This window comes from Gorilla gorilla, chromosome 5 (genome assembly GCF_029281585.2).
Source record: "Gorilla gorilla gorilla isolate KB3781 chromosome 5, NHGRI_mGorGor1-v2.1_pri, whole genome shotgun sequence".
NCBI classification, from domain to species: Eukaryota; Metazoa; Chordata; class Mammalia; order Primates; family Hominidae; genus Gorilla; species Gorilla gorilla.
The window spans coordinates 41094154-41106018 of NC_073229.2; the positions used below are offsets into that span (position 1 = coordinate 41094154).

Sequence of the window (11865 nt, forward strand, 5' to 3'; positions counted from 1 at the left end):
TTTTTTTTGAGACGGAGTCTTGCTCTTTCGCCCTGGCCGGAGAGCAGGAGTGCGGTGGCGCTATCTTGGCTCACTGCAAGCTCCGCCTCCCGGGTTCACGCCATTCTCGTGCCTCAGCCTCCCGAGTAGCTGGGACTACAGGCGAAAATTATTTTTAAGTTGATCCAGAATTTCAATTTTTTTTTAACTTTTTACTGCCTTGGTATAGAAAAAGATAAATTTGATTAAAGTAGGTAAAAAAATGTAAACTTCAATATTCTGTAAACTAGATTACTAACAACCTTTGAAAATGATTTTTCTGTTACCAGGTGTAAAACTTTTGATAATTTATCCATAATTATTTTTCTTTTATTTCAGTGTTAAATAGGATAGTAACGCTAGGTGAGATATGTTTACATCTATTCACCCATTCTTTTTCTTGTATGTCTCTAATCAATGATTATGTTGGAGAAAGTCTATGTTTATAATTGCAGAAACTGCCAAAATAATTTCCCAAGACCTTTATTTTATAGCTTTCCAAAACTAGAACAGTAAGTTTAATTTCAGTCTGTAAAATGAAAAAGTTACAGCTAGTGTTTAATATTGCTATCAGAGAGATTAGACCATAATAATTTCAGGGGAATGTTAACTTTTTCTAATGATAGATGACATCTCTCAATTTACTAAGCTAATGTTACTGATTGACTGTTAGCAGAATGGGAGATATGAGGATTTTTTCTAGTTGTAGTATTTACTTTTTAATTTATACTGTAAACTAACTTTCTCAAGCCTAGAACCAAGCCCTTCCTAAGTAGGGGCTCCATAAATGTTTATTGACTTGACTGATAACACCGCAAAAGAGAAGAAGCATAGCTGGAGTTAGATTATGGTCAGTAATAATGTAATCACCCAGCCCCAAAGTATGCCGAATCTGTAACCATGTTAGTATGTGCCCTCAAACCAGTTAAACATAGTTGACCCTTGAACAACATGGGTTTGAACTTCATGGATTCACCTACATGTGGATTTTCTTCTGCCTCTACCACCCTTGAGAAAGCAAAACCAACCATTCCTCTTCCTCTTTCTCCTCCACCTACTCAAAGTGAAGACAACAAGGAGGAAGACCTTTATGTTGATGATCCAGGTTCACTTAATGAATAGTAAATATATTTTCTTTTCTTTTTTTTTTTTTGAGACAGGGTCTTGCTCTGTCATCCAGCACTGGAGCAATCACAGCTCACTGTAGCCTCAACCTCCTCTGGGCTCAAGTGATCTTCCTGCCTCAGCCTCTGGTGTACCTAGGACTACAGGCACACACTGCCACACTCGGCTGATTTTTTTCTTTTTTGTGGAGATGGGGGTCTCACTAAGTTGCCCAGGCTGGTATCGAACTCCTGGCACCAAGTGATCCTCCTGCCTAGGCTTCCCAAAATGCTAGGATTATAGGCATAAGCCACTGGGGCTGGCCTCTTTTATGGTGACTCTCCTAGTAACATTTTCCTTTTTATAACTTAAGAATACAGTATGTAATACATACAGCATATAAAATAAGTGTTAATCAACTGTTTATGTTATTGGTGAGGCTTCCAGTGAATAGTAGGTTATTAGTAGTTAAATTTAGGAGTTGTCAAAAGTTATACATAGATTTTCAACTGTGGTGGTGACAGTGTCCCTTCCCCCATTTTGTTCAAGGGTCAAGTGTAATTGCATCAAAAAAATCTAACATCTGCATAGATGTATAAAGCATCAGTAATAACATCCAAATTTTCTATTAAAATATCCATATAAGACACAATTTAGTAACCCATAGTCCTTAGTTCTAGTTGTGACTGTCACTAATGAAGTAGTAACATAAAGTAGACCTTTGACATCTTTGTTCGTCAGTTACTTTAGCTGCTAAAAGATAAGCCACTTTATTATGTTCCTAGGGATTGCTGGACATTTAAAATGAAATAACAGATGTGAAAGCAATTTCTACATTTATAGGTGTATCATATATTCACACAACATGTGTTGTTAATATCATTGCACGTTCTTAGATGATTGATGCTCAAAGACGTCACTCTCCAATGCAAATGCTCGTTCATATGGATAAAGTCTGTAATGGCACGTGGGTAACAGAGTGAGAATGGGCTAACATAAGATGTATACCTAAACTTTGTGGATAAAGGACTTTTTTGTGTTTTGCTTTCACTCTAAAACTGAACTAAATATTTAGTAGGCATTTCTATTAGATGTTGCTTTTATTTATATTAATTATATTTGTGTATGCCTGTATATGTGTATACACATGTGTATATATACTTACATATACGTGTATTTATTTAGATTTATTGCATGTCATCAGGAAATATCCACAACTTACAATGACTGATTCCTAGTTGATAATATGTTTGAGGAGGCAAATCTTAAATGAGTATTTAAAATCAGCTACTTTCTAAGTGTATGGGAGGAAAATATGAGAATCTGTTATGTGATGTTTGCACAAGATTAAGGCAAATTCTTCACTTCTTTATGTGTTGTGACTTACCACTCGTCAGTCTCCACTATCCCCAATTTCATTTTTTATGTGCATTTATATTGGAAAAAGAAAGAGTTAGCAATTCCAGCAGCTCGATACCACTCTCAACCCTTTCTGTGTGGAGCACTACCACATTTGGATTGCAGCTTAAAGGTCTCGTTGATAGAGTCACCCCATGTAAGACATTCGGGGTTTAAACAAGTCACATTTGCAAGTAACATGCGCGTAGTTCTTGGGGTAGCATTCATTTGTTTCAACCTTCTCACCTTCCCCTCTCCATCTTCATTCCACCTATATAAATAGCGCTTAGCTTCTTTTCAGCTTAACGAACATTCTTAAATGTTATGAGAAAATAGCAGAGTCAGGGAAAAATACATGCCATAAAAAATGTGCAAGTGAAGTAGCATTGTCACTGCGTCTGTTCCAGTGCAGATCACAGCTCGATGGCCTCAGTGTGAGTCCTTCTGCGCCCAGTAAAAATGAAAACAACATTGTAATAAATTAGCTGGAACTGCACTTCCCTAGGTGTTCAGTGACAGCTTGATAAATAACCCCAGGCACTACAATTTGGCTTTCCCTCTGCCAAGGTTTTCTGCCATAATATTTTCAGGCCTTAAGTCATGGTCATCAACACTTGATTAATACAGGGAGGGACGGTTAAGACTTGATTAATACAGGGAGGGACGGTTAAGATAACATGAGGGATATATTTCCTTGAACAGGATAATGTGGCAACAGTATAATATTTTATCTGGGTAAAGCATTTATTCATCATTACAAGAATGAACATTCTTATATATAATTAGTAACCGTAATATCCCAATCCTTTGAATAACCCTAGAGGCACGTTGTAGGTTTGTTTTTGATGATTGAGATATATTTCCTTGTCTTCTCATTTTCTCATTTTGTGACAGGGGTACTTAAATCTCAAATCTCATAGCACTATTTTTGTGTGTCGAGTTTATTCCGCAGTACATACTCCATTACATATATATATAAAATATATATATATATACACACACACATACATATATATGCACACATATACCTGTATATATAAATTATGTATATAATACAATTGTGTTTTATAAATATTTATACCACATTCACTTAACCTCAATCCATCAAATAAATTCAGTTATATTTGTATAAGTTTCACAGGGAAAGAATAACTTAGCATATAACTTTTCTAAGTAAACTACTATTGTCAGAAATAAATCTGTATTTGCTCTCTGTATCCCAGTCATCTTTATTCTCTGATGAAAAAAAGGTAACCATAAACATTCGTTTTCCATTAATTATTGCACCAGAGAAAAATCAGTGTTCAAATAAATAACAGTAAAACTGATTTTTACTGAATAGCAAAGCTGGATAAAGGAAGAAGAAATCATTTGTTTTTATTTTTGGAGGGATGGCTTGCATAATTAACTAACTTAACTCTAAGATGCTGAACATAATGTAGTCACTCTACATACATTTATTTATTGGAGCATTTCCCATCCCTTAGGCCCTATAGAATATAATGAGTTTAGACCCCATGCTTCCCTCTACTTGGGCTGAGTGTGTTTGCTGTGTGAGCACAGCTGTGCTGTGTTTCTGCGTATGTATTTAAAGAGAGCAATAACAACAACTGTTCTATATTCAGCAGCTAATATGTACTGGGTACTGTTTTAAGAGTTTTACATTCTTATCTCACTTAGTTTGCAAAATGACTGTATTGGGTAGGTATGTTCTATCCCCTTTTTAACGATGAGGAAACGAGAGCAAGTATTTGAGTTAGCTGAAATCACCTAATGAGAAAATGCCAAGATGAGATTCAAAACCAGTAAGTCTGTCTCAGGAGCCTGAGCTCCTGAAGAATGAGCTATACTTCAAAATAAAGGGATTTGGCATTGGAGGCAGAGGAAAAAAAGCATAACAATTGCAAATGGGCTTTCCCCTAAAATACAATTTTTTTTTTTTAATTTCTTAAGGCAAAGTATAACTGGATTTCATGGAATCCTTGAAAAATCTCATCTAGGAAATTCTTCTGATTAAATTCATCACACTTCCATCATCATCCCTTTACTATACTCGTTCTATTTCAATAAAAAGTCAAATTCAAATTTGACAGATCTGAATGATCAGAAAAATTGCTGCAGTACATCTAATCATTGTTAACATGGAAACACACTGTTATTGAATATTGAAGGTTTACCCTGCATTAAAAATGAACAGTAAAGGGAGCTTCTTTGTCTGACCCACAGCAGGACTTGCACTTATTCCTTTTGCAGGAAAAATGTTTGACTGGATAGGATCCATGTCTTACTTGTCTTTGTAGTCCTAGAGCCTAGTTCTGCATATGATACATAACAAGCACTCATTAAATATTTGTTACACCAGACATGCCTAATTGACCTCAAGATATTCATCAAAATATTTTATTGCACAATTTAGATAAGTGGAGTGTTCACATAGATTAAGGTCTTAGTTACAAAACCTTTGGGTTACGAATGGCAAAAAACAAACAAAAAAACAAAACAAAATAAAAACAAAAACAAAAACAAAAAATCTTTGTGGCCAGGCACGGTGGCATATGCCTGTAATCCTAGGACTTTGGCATGCCAAGGCAGGCATCTTGAGTCCAGGAGTTTGAGAACAGCGTGGGCAATATAGCAAAACCCCATCTCTACAACAAGTACAAAATTAGCTGGGCATGGTGGTGCGTGCCAGTAGTCCTAGCTACTCAAGAGGCTGAGGTGGGAGGATCTGCCTGAGCCCAGGAGGCTGAGGCTGCAGTGAGCCATAACTGCACCACTGCATTCCAGCCTGGGCGACAGTCAGACCCTGTCTCAAAAAACAAACAAAAGACAAACCAAAAATCCCACCTTTGCCTCATCTAAATATAAACTTACGAATTTATTAGAAGGATACATGGGACTCAAGATCAAAAACATAAAACAGAGCACCAGTAACAAACTGGAGTGGCCCCAGTGATTCCCCTCCTCACTCGTTCTTTCAACATTTATTCTCTCAGTATCTCTTCATTCTTTCCTTACTTCCTCACCTAGATTTTTCTGCTATGTCATACACATGACAGAAAACAGTCACTCCAGCCCAGCTCCTACATGAGCTCACAGCAATAGCGCCACCAACTAACTGACTCAGTCTCTCCATGTTCTGAGTCTAAGTTCTTGGAAGCAAGAATTCAATCGGTCTAGTTTGAGTCAGGGACCTATCTCTGGGCTGCCTGGCTCGCTGTTCACTCAAAAGAGGCCATGGAAACACATTCTATGAAAGGTGAAAGCAAGCAGCTGCTCCAGAAAAAGAGGTGTGGGGTGCTAAGTCTATAATTGCAGAGAAAATGATTGATTGGCATCTTTAATGCATTTGTATTCATCTCAGCAAAACGGTACCTGTTTGAGATTCTGCCATTTTGCAAAGAAATACGGTTATATCCTCATGTGGAATTTTTATCCAAACTAACCTACCAGAAGATTTAGAGAAAAATCAACTAAATATGTATTCGAAAACCAAATATTCCAAATTGAGTGAAGTAAAAGTATGTTGCTTCCATTTTGGTCAGTTTATCCATGTGAAACGGAATAACTGTAACACACCAAAATACTTTCGTCATTTGATCTCTACTTCCGTTGTCATTACTCAAGACAGTTCAAGTCAATATATTCACAACAAGAAAAAAAGTACACAAAATCAAAACACAATCTCATTTATCTGCATTTTAAATGAAACTAGAGAGATGGGGTTATAAATACTGATTTCCATTCTATTTTCTTTGAAAGAAATGCCTTTATTCTATAATCATATCCATTTTACATTTTTGCATTATTAATAAAACGGATATGGCATCAGTTTTTTTCTAACATTACTGTTTGGCAAGTTAAAAGGCTGAAGTATTAAATATGCACTGCAAATATTATTTTTGTTTACTTGTTAGTGAAGGAAAAAATAAAACCACTACTCATTTGTAGTAAAAGCACAGGTATAATAAGAAACTTAACACATTAAAAACAGTGTAGTACACTGTCATTTCAAACACTAGATACATTGAAAATTACTGCTTTAGGCTGGGCCCAGTGGCTCATGCCTGTAATCCCAACACTTTGGGAGGGTGAGGAGGGAGAATTGCTGGAACCCAGTAGTTAGAGATCGGCCTACGCAAGATGACAAGACTCCATCTCGAAAGGAAGGAGGGAAGCTGGGAGGGAGAGAAGGAAGGAGGGAAAGAGGGAAGGGAGGGAGGGAAGAGAGGGAGAAAGGGAGGGAGGGAAGAGAGGGAGAAAGGAAGGGAGGGAAGGAAAAAGGAAAAGGGAAGAAAAGAAAGAGAGTGGGAGACAGGGAGGGAGGGAAAGAAGGGAGGGAATGAAGGAAAAATAAAAGGAAAAGGAAAGGAGTGAGGGAAGCAAAAAGGAAAAGGAAAAGGGAAATGAGAGGAAGGAAGGGGAAAGGAAAGGAAGGAGTGAGGGAAGAGAAAAGGAAAGGGGAAAGGAAAGAAAGAGGAAGGAAGGGAGGGGAAAGGAAAGGAGGAAAGGAGTGAGGGAAGAAAAAAGGAAAAGGAAAAGGAAGAAAGGAAGCAAGAAAGAAAGAAGGAAAGAAGGGAAGAAAGGAAGAGAGAGAGGGAGGGAGGAAGGAAGGAAGAAAAAATTAGCTGCGCACTGTGGTGCATGCTTGTAATCCCAGCTCCCTTGAGTCCAGGAGTTTGATGAAGCAGTGAACTATGATCATGCCACCGCATTCTAGCCTGGGTGATGAAGCGAGACCTTTTCTCTGAGGAAAAAAAAGAAAATTACTGCTTTAGTTCTTTGTAAAATGCTGATCTAGAGTCATTTCAGCGATGCTTCCCTTCTAATAGCATAAATTACAGTAAGCAGTGAGCATCTTTTCTACATTTTAGTAGATTGCAATTTTCCTTTGCTAAGTTTCTATTAGCTGTAAACATTTTATCATTTAGTTTCCAATGACATAAAATATCTCTGAGATTTTCTTCTGTGTGAAGTTTTGTGTTAGCGTCACTTGATCTGGGACATCTTTATCCTTTTGATTACAATTGCTTTCCTCATTAATGTCAGTAAGTTTGCCTTTGCAGTGATTCTCTGTTTGTATATCTAGAGTCCAGGCAGCTTATGCAGAGTGTAAAATCTAGGGCAGCAGGGTCAGCATCCCTAGATCAGCTATTTCTTCTACAATTCCATGTATGTTCAATTCAGATTTCACTTCCAGTGTTAGCATGTTTTGTGTCTTTGCTGCATTTCCATCTTTGATGGCCAGTTCCCAACTTGGAGTATCTATTTTTTTTGCAGTCATGTGGTGTTAGCGCGGAGACAGGAAAGAGAGAAAGACAACATCATGCTTTGCTGTGTGTGTGTGAACTGAGTAACAGCTGTGAAGGATCAGTCACCAAAAGACTTTGAAAGAAGAGGCTTGATTGGTCACGGTAATGATGCTCCTCTGGTATGTAGTGATGTGTGAGCTGAAAGGCTAGCAGCAAAGTTTGCAATTTATGCAATTATTTACAGTTAATATGCCATGGTACCTGAAACTTGAACATATCATTGGGAATTGGCATTATTTAACTAAACCAGGATAACTGAAATCTGTGCATATCACAACTGGGAAAAGCAAGAACTGTCTGTATTGTGATCTTAATGCACAAGGAATTTGAATAGTGAAAATTGCCAGTTTTAAAGAGAAAGAGAGAGACAGGAGAGAAAGGGGGATATTTGTTAAAAACAAGCAAAATTCAATTTTTTAGAAACACATTAAAGGAATTGAAAATGTTATTGAATACATTTAATATAGATAATTCCACGCAATATGAGATTAAGAAGTAGGCAGATAACATAAAAAGAAATATTCTACTTATCTTCAACTTAAGTGACAAAAAGGGGTCCTTAAAAGAAATCAATACAGAAGGCCAGAGAGACAGGGACTAGGGAAAAAGCCAGCCAACAGATGCACGCAGGACATAAAGACAGTATTATAAAAGCAAAACATGCTAGAATTTTTTCCCATAAAGCCCTTGAATAATGATAAATGTGAGTGCTATGTATGTATATTTGGAAAACCAACTGTGCCTTCTGCTTTAGTTGCCTTTTTTGCACCAATAATTTCTTAAACAATATTCTATTTCTACAGCATAACTCTGTCACCGTAGTGTAGCCAAGCTTTTCTTTGACAAATCAAGTACTAAATAATTCATTGCTGCTCTGAGGGGAAAAATATTCTCAGCATACTGCTACGGAAAGTTTCCCTTCCTCAGAAACAGGACAGTTTAACATGGATCTGCAGAAGCATGTCCTCTTCGTGTGCAGGTGTCTGTCTTTCTTTCAGATGAATCGGGACTGGGTGCACACCTTAGGAAGGGGCTGGACTCACTGGTCAGCTGGCTGTCCATCTTATTAAAATACTTTGCTGTCATTATTATTTATCTGAAGTGAATGACATTCTATTAATGCCATTAGGCATTAATTAGTTGGGCATAAAATATATTCTTTTACTAAAGAAAAATATAATGATTTAATCTAAATAATAACTGTAGTAGTTTATTGGGTTTATTTTATGCATTTTATATATTTACATATTTTGTGCATTTCCAATCCCTTTATTTCAGATAGTTTTAATAAAAAGATGGGAGAAGCCAGGATAGTAGGCAGAGAGCAGTTGTGCTTGAACAACAACAAAATAATGTTGAGATAGAATGGTCTGATGGTTATTTCCAAGAATTAAAATATATTAGGTGTATAGATATTTATTAGTAGTGTAGCTATCATGAAAATAAATCATTGAAGAGGATACAAAAAAGTCAAGACCAATTTATTTTTAATTATGTATTTTTCAAAATTCAAAGAATAAAATCTGATTTTATTTTAAAAGAAATTCCTCATAAATTTTTTTAATCAACATATATTTGTATTATATATATTTATGGGATACAGTTTGATGTTTTGATATGTGTATACATTGTATAATGATTAAATCAGAAATATCAGTTAGATGGCTAGATAAATGCATATATCTTCCTCTCCCATGTACCAGGTACAAAACAAGTTGAAGAAATAATATATACAAACATATATTTATCTTGCATATTTATCTTGCATATCTCTAGGGGTCTTGAAGAGCTTGCAGAATTCATACCATTAATTCTTACTATATCCCTGTGAGATAGAAAGCAAGCAGATATTATTAGACAATAACATAACTAATGTGCACACATGGAAGCAGGAAGGCTGGCAAGTTTTGAGAGGAGCCCTAGATCAGCTGCTTTTCTGCCTTTGGGGGCAGGAGAATGGCTGCAAGGAAACTGTGCTTGCTCCATAATATACCAGGCCCTTCCTAGCACTGGGAGTTTTTTTTGCCTCTAGTCCTTTAATAACTAAATTTATCTAAGTAACTCCCTAAACTGAATACAAAGATGAATCTTTAAGCAAGTGAACTTTTTGGCTCACTTTTTCTTACTTCTGAATAGCGGATTGTCCTATAGTTTGAGTCCCTTTGTTTATAGCTTATTTACCAAGTCAAAACTGTTAACCAACTGGTACAACTCCAGCTGTATCCCCACAGGCTACAGAGAAATCCAGACCCTCCTCATTTTGTCTCCAATGTAACTGCAAATCCATAAAAGTTGTCCTTCTCATGTTGATTCCTTGGAAAGTCAAATCCTTTAGAAATTCTAATGAAGAACTAGGTATTTACACTGCTGCTTCCTTACCACAGGCCATGGAACTTTAATTCTAATGAAGAACTAGGTATTTACACTGCTGCTTCCTTACCACAGGCCATGGAACTTTAATAGGGAGAAAAGAACATCTGCTTATATGAAAACATTATATTCAGCCATCCCTGCCCTGACTTTGGCCTTTAAAAACAGTGGCATTAATTATCTCAACAAATGAATCTTCGGGATAAAAATAATCTAAATATTATTTTACGCTTACTACTTATTTGCAACGTGCTAAGCTCTTTATGGTTGCTACCACAAAAAACATTTATAATATAAGGTGGGTATTTTTATTATATACATTTTCAGTTTAAAGACAGTAACTTCAGAATGTAACTTGTCCTAGTCACACAAAAGCAGGTGTGGACTAAAACTCAAACCCATGATTCTTTCACTTTAAATGATATGGTTCTGAACCATTAAATTTGAATGCTACTAAGAATGGTGAATGCTAAGCAATGTTAAGCTACACATTGTTATTATTAACAAATAATTTCAAAAGGGCAGGAGAGGTAGGTTAAAAATTAAAGGGTTAAGCTGGAATAACATGTCAAATTTCTCATAGTTTTTTATTTTCATGAAAAAATATATTTTATATTGCAACAGAATGAACTTAACAGTTTAGGTAGCTGATTGCATATATTTTGATAGTCCTATCATATTTCCAACAAATACATTTTCTCCCCACCCCACCTTCAACTGGAGACTTCACAAGATTAGGAACAGGCTTCACTTCATTGTGATGTGTGTAAGGTGACAGAGGACATATAACGAATACGTGGAAGAACCAGGAATTTGACCTTAGCTTCCAGACATTTTGAGGAGGATACACTATGTCCATCTTGCTTTCCTATCAAGAAAAGTATACCCAGTTTGTGCAGTAGCCCTGTACCAACAGATACATTACAGCAGGTACTGCTTTCCTCTTTTTTTTTTTTTTTTTTTTAACTGCTGCAGTTGAAGCTTTGGGTAAAATGTGAGAATAATATTATGGCTACGTCAGGAAAAAAATAATGTATTTGATATCAAGGTCTCACTCACCAGTTAAGCAGTGAATAGAATATAAGCCTGGTGAATTTTGACTGTGCCTTATAATTTATTTAAATATGCGTTCACTATTCTGGAATCCTTAGGGGATTATTTCCAGGATTACTGTTTTGCAAATATACAGGTAATGCTAGGGTCTTAAGAACTCTTCTTTTAGGGCTTTACACCAGTTTAATTTCGTACAATAGTAATATGAATGATCACAGACCTGTGGGTTCCCGGCTTTGGGTGTACAGTATAATAAATCCAACCAAGGATGGGTAAAGTGGGCTGCAGGTGTTTGTCAAAATACTCACAGCCATTATTAAAACACTGTGAGTTTAGCCAAAATAGAAAGATGTTTACCAATTTCCTTTTTACTCACATTTTTATATCCTTCTGAATTTTATTGAAACATAAGTGTATGCATTGCTGGTTCTTTTTTACTTAATTCATCACAATTACATTTATTTGATTATAATTTCTAAGAGCTCATTTTGTCTGGAGGAATAGCAAGTTATCTTATGCTTGAAAACCCAATTTTATGTATTCAACTAAACAATTTCATAGTGTTTCTTTTATAAGATTTTTATATTGCAAGATTTCCTTTTTTAAGGCT

General features: G+C 36.1%; 1 long non-coding RNA gene across 1 annotated transcript in view; it reads left to right on the top strand.

Annotated features, from left to right (window-relative positions):
* The window catches only part of LOC134758655 (uncharacterized), a 167130-nt gene extending 156037 nt beyond the window's left edge, over window positions 1-11093 (top strand). The window contains exons 3-5 of the long non-coding RNA XR_010134091.1: window positions 7801-7934; window positions 10278-10500; window positions 10926-11093. This is a non-coding gene — a long non-coding RNA (uncharacterized lncRNA). The remainder of the gene's footprint in view (window positions 1-7800; window positions 7935-10277; window positions 10501-10925) is intronic.
* The last annotated feature ends 772 nt before the right edge of the window (window positions 11094-11865 follow it).